Raw genomic sequence first — 6,146 nt, forward strand, 5'->3', positions numbered from 1 at the left:
TTAATTAAATTAAACATTTCTAACAGGTGGCAACTCTTAAACAAGTAGCCTACTTTCTAACCTAGATCATAAGCTATCTGTGTGCAAAATTTCATGAAAATCCGTTTAGTCGTTTCCGCGTATTAATTTAATTAAACTTGTTTAACAGGTGGCAACTCTTCCAAAAATTAGCCTATTTTCCACTGTAGGTCATAAGCTATCTGTTTGCAAAATTTCATGCAAATCCATTCAGTCGTTTCCGCGTATTAATTTAATGAAACTTTTTTAACAGGTGGAAACTCTTAAGAAGAGCAGCCTATTTTCCAATATAGGTCATAAGCTATCCGTGTGCAAATTTTCATGCAAATCCATTCAGTCGTTCTCGCATATTAAATAAATTAAACTTTTTAACAGGTGGCAACTCTTAAAAAAAATATCCTATTAACCAATCTGGCCCATAAGCTATCTGCGTACCATATTTCATGCAAATCCGTTCAGTCGTTTCCGCGTGATGATTTCCCAAACATCCAAACATACAAACTTTCACATTTATAATATTATATTTAGTAAGAAGTAAGATAAGATAAGATGTATGTTACATACATACATTACATATGTACATATTTACAAATGCATGTGTACATACGTACTAGGGATGGGTAAATTCGATATTCGAAGCTTCGATATTCGAATTTTAATCGAATTTTACATCCAAAATGGCGAATTTTCTAAATCGAACTTAGTGTTGCTAAAACTCGGATAAAACCGAATTTTTCTAGAAAAAATCGATTTTCATCCTTATTTCCAAAAAAAATCAACTCTTCAAATTTCTTCTTTCGGCCTAAATTTACCATCACTGTGTGTGTAAAATACATGTAAAAAAATAAATGTTTTTCGATCTGATGCATCGAGGCAAACAAGCTGTGCCAAGAGCGAACTGTTATTCCAAACAACAAACAAATTTTTTTAAAAAAGTAGCTTTTTAGTTGATTTTTTATTTAAAATTTTTAGAGGCTTTTACGTTGGTAGCATGAAGATTTTGCCTGAGAAGACTCCTGGTAGAATTTGCCGGAGAATAATTTTCTAGAATATATCAATCCACTAACGACCTTCCGAATTTGCTTTTTTGGGGGATTTCTTAAAATAAGGGTCAGGCTAGAGCTAATGGGTTAAAATGTTCTACGAAAATATTTCCCATGAAATTTTTTTTATATGTATTAACCTCTGATTTCGCCAGACATTTGTTTTAAGTATTTTTTTTACTTTTTTGAAAACTACATAGGCCGAGACATGAAAACATGAGTAGGCCATGAAATAGAAAAACGAGCTAAATTTGCAAATCCACCGAGTGTTTTATTACTGGGTATACTTTCAGAAGAGTTTACACACAGTGTAATTTGAGTTTAACTTTTTAAACAGGTGGGCACATTTTATGACTTGGTGTTAAATATTTAACGCAAACATCTGCGGAAGCGATTATTTGAATTTGATTTTCTAACCTGTGGCAACGTTACAGATTTTATGACTTGGTATTAAAAATTTAACGCAAACATCTCCGAACTCGATTAAAAAGTTTCACTTCAAAAATTTTTTGGACAATTCGAAAAAATTCGAATTAAATCGAATTTTCACCACCAAATTTCGAATCGAATAATCGAATGGTTGGGCAATGTTCGAAATTCGGAAAAAATCAAATTTCAACCCCCCACTACCCATCCCTAATACGTACATATTTATGCGTTTTGGTTTTTGCATGAATAGAAAATTTGATTGCAGAAATAATTTTAATGAAATTAAGTTTACAAATACATTTGTACTATATAATATTAAGTTTATTAAATAATATCGGTATTTTGATAACAAACCATAATTTGTTAGACACACATACATATGTACATACACAGGCAATCAAAAGTGAGTGAATGGTGTTTTTTGTTTAATATTTACAATGTTTTTCAAGTAAAAATTTTTTTGTTATTTTTTTATAAAAGTATGGTTCATGCCATGATACAAAAAAGAAGGTAGTTTCAATAAACAACTTTTTGATTAAAAAGGAGATTTTTGACAATTGCTCAATTGTAAAAAAATCGAAGCGGGGTTACCCAATTTAAGTTTTTTGGTAGAGGGGTTTTTGAATCCTAAATTTGGGAGTATAAATAAAATAGTTGTATTAACATTTACCTTTTAAAAATAATTAATATCTTATCTTAAAAACGTTTAAATTTTACACTAAATTCGATAACTACTTGCGAAAATCTTTATTTTTACATTAATAAAATTTTAGTGAACATATTTTAAAATTTTTTAGTGTCATTATGTCATCTGATTATTACACAATGTAGCTAGCGAGGACTATTACAGTTTTCTATATCGGATAAGATTGCTTCTGATATAATTGGGACACTGAAATTACACATTTCGATATAGTCTTTATCCATGTCTTTCAAGTAACGTGAAAACGGAATTTACATTGGGACCCATAGGCCTCATGACTTTCAGAGAAGTGAGTATTATCCAATTCTAGTATATTTCGACAATATCGTTATTTCTTTGGATAAAATTAAAATATATTTTACTCAATATTGGAGTTGGTGTGAAACAAAATTTGTGATTTATTGTTAGAATGAAAACTAGAAACACAATTATCAACTTATTGAGCATTCTCTTTAAAATACAAAAAGGGAAATGTTCGGTTATTTGGGATGGGGGCGGAGACGGAGGTACGGACCCATTGACAAATTGGGTAAAATTTCGGCAGCGCTTGGACAAAATTAATTCTCATCAGTCCAACTCCGGCTACGCTGACCACAGTAATTTTTACAAGAAGGTCCATATTTCAAACCGAATTTATTCAAGAATTTGTATCTGAAAACTTGAAATTTTTATTTTAAACTAACGTTTAATTGTTTGACAACACGTGTGTGTTAAAATTTTTTCTTTGGGTTAAGTCTTGTGACACAACAACCCAAAATTATTGTACAAATAACCGAGCCGTACTCAACAAAGTACCTTTTACTAGTTCGAATTTCGATTCTAAGAACAAAATGTTTGTAAATAAATAAAAAATTAATAATAAAATTTGGAGGATTTTAGATATTGCATACGGTAGCACGAAATGTCACAATCTACATAATTGTCAGGTTGTTAATATGGCGAAGAAAAAGTGACAATGGAACTACCTTCTTTTTTGTATCATGGTTCATGCTTTAATCGAAACTACATAAGTCAAACTTTCAAAATTTATACAGAACGTAGAAAAATTCAACAAATTTTCATCTAAATTTTCTACTTTTTAATCTAAATTTTTAGAAAGTTTTAGTTACGCAGATAGATTGGTTATGTATGTAATTCTAGTGAAACAAGTGAAAGTTTTAAGCGGATAAAAAATCGCGTTCATTTTTACTTAATTTTTTTCCGACTTATTTTGCGGTTTTATGCATATAACAGGTGTAATTTATAAAATACTAGCCAATACCCGCTTGCTTCGCGGCGCCTTATCAGATCTTTTGCGTTGGCTAATACAAAAATAGCGTTTAAAAGCAAAAGCGGTCTCTAAAGTAAACATCTTTAGTTTAAATTGAAACGACTAAAGAGCAGAATCCTCCTCACACATAGGCCAAGAATAGTAGCGCTGTGATACCATATGTAATACTAATCCCTTTCGATGTCATGAGTTTTACCGATGATCTTATTTCCAGCTATGAGATCTCTGCCAAGCGTGCGTAATATTCTTCTATGATCTTGCAACTTCAACATTGGTCCGTAAACCAGTTTTCAGTTATAGGAGGGCCAAGAAAATCCCTGGATGAAAAGTTTTCCCGTACATTGACTTAATGTGTCGTGTGATCTCTTAAACGCCGTTGAAATGAAGCCATTGATTGTCTAGTAGGCTATAATGGGATCATATATGCAAGGTATAACCTCCGACAATTTGACTGGTTTTTGGGTTTAGTCCGAACAACGAAAACGGCTATCATTTTATGTATGTACATTAGAGTGGTCCAAAAAAAAATTTCCAAGACAGGGTTTGGGGCACCTTCCACAATTTTTCTTTATGCCGAAAGAGGTGCTGGTACCAAACCTTACGTTTCTATGTATACATTTAGAAGATGCTCATGATGCACATATTTTACGCTAGAAGTATTGTGTATATATATTAATCAAAGAATTGGTTAAGTAGCCTAAGAACATTTCAAATTTAAATTATCTAAAAAAATATCACAAGTTTCAGTTGTCATGGCAACAGTACCTTTTTATAAAAATCACCAATATTTTTGTCAGTTTCGCAGCGATTCGGCAGCGCATTTCAAGGTCATTGATCACTCTGGATTAGTTGCAGTAGAAAACTGAAAGTTGGTATAGATATTACAAATATTAAAAGGAAAAAACTAATGGGTGCCCCGTTTTCTAGAATGAAGATTTTTTCCCATACGAAAATTGGACCGCTTTAATGTATATTACCTTGTTTATACCGACACATAAAGCGCTTTAACCCACTTCGCCGTGATTCAAAACGTCCCTGTTGTGAAATGAACTAGTTGTAAACTACCTCACAACTAGTATGAACCGCATGCCCAACTAGTCAGCCAACTATCTTTTTTCCATGCAATCAACTGGTATTTTTAACATGGGGATGTCCTACGAGATGGCAATTGTCAGATTTCGGTCAGAAATATACCAGTCTCATACTAGTTCAAAATAGACAGAAAAATACTAGTCAAATTATGGACCAAAACTACTTTGGGAGTCAAAAAATAAAATGAATTCATGAATATACAATAAAAACTTCTTATTGAGTACACTTTAATATATTACACATTTTTATTGAACAGCCGTAGATTTGCCAATAAATAGTGCTACATAAATACTCCAAACTTTCGAACACAAATTTAAATGAATTTTTCATTAAATTTATTAAAAGAAAAATGTTTCAGGTACAATAAATAAATTTTTTTTTAATTATATTGAATATGCAAAAGAAAACATTTTAGTTAAGAATAAAATGAATACTTTAGTTCATTTTATAAAATTAAATTCATTAACTATGGACATTTCAGTATTTTATTATTAAAAATTTATAAAAGTAACAAACAATGTTTAAAATTTGAGATTTTGATAAGAATAAAGTAAAGAAATAATTGAAGCAGTTATTAAATATTCTTAATTTTTGTCTATAGTTTGGCTTGTTGTTGATAATAGAAATTAATCAAATAATTATATTTATCGTAATTTAATCATTAAACGGTTATCGAAAAAACATGCTTTAGTTAATAACCATTATGAATATTAATCATTATTTTACAGGTCTTGTATAATTGAGTACGTACTCGATTTAATGGTTTACAATATACCCAAATAAAAGTTATATTATTTTGTGTACTTTATTGTATTAAACTGTCGACGTCAAATAAAACAGTGCATGAATAAATCGTCTGGTCATTTTCGAACTAGTTCGGTTTCTGTCAGGAAATTCTAGTTGTAAACTAGTATTTTTCCTGACTAGTTTGGGATTTCACTGCAGGGGTATGCATAAACCAAATTTCAATACGCTCAGAAATTCTAAAGTGTATTGACTCCAATTTGTTTTCAAATCAGTTTTTTAATTCTCACATCGGTTAGAAAACAGGTATAAACGTATCATTCATTTGACGCGAAGTGAAAAAAGGCTGGCTTTCTTTATTATCCTCTTTTAAATTTGAATTATTGTTATAATAAATTCGAATTATTATTTGCTTCTATTTCGGTCAACCGCGCAAGTTAGTTATTAAAGAAATGTCGTATAAAAACAGCAGATTTCGTTTGCTTTTGAGTACGGCTTCATCGAGTGCGCAATAAAGACCGAGGTATAAATACTTGAAAGAAATATGTGTTGAGTCGAATCAGCGTTTTGTTAATTCTTTCGTAGGTATAAACAAGGTATGTATATGTTTCGAATGAAAAAAAAATCATCATGAAAAAAATAAACGTTTCTAATTTGCATTACCAAAATCGGTTCATAAATAGGGCTTTTATCGGGTCCGTTTTTAGCAAATGCTTTTTTCATCATGTAGGTAGCTTATAATTTGAATTTAAAAGAAATCGGTTCACAAATACGATTTTTATAAATAACTCGACTCCAGGACGTAGCGGGTCTACTTTTCGCATACGTATTTTTCATCATGGAGGTA

This window comes from Rhagoletis pomonella, unplaced genomic scaffold (assembly GCF_013731165.1).
Source record: "Rhagoletis pomonella isolate Grant_MI unplaced genomic scaffold, Rhpom_1.0 Rhpom_scaffold_00007, whole genome shotgun sequence".
Taxonomy (NCBI): domain Eukaryota; kingdom Metazoa; phylum Arthropoda; class Insecta; order Diptera; family Tephritidae; genus Rhagoletis; species Rhagoletis pomonella.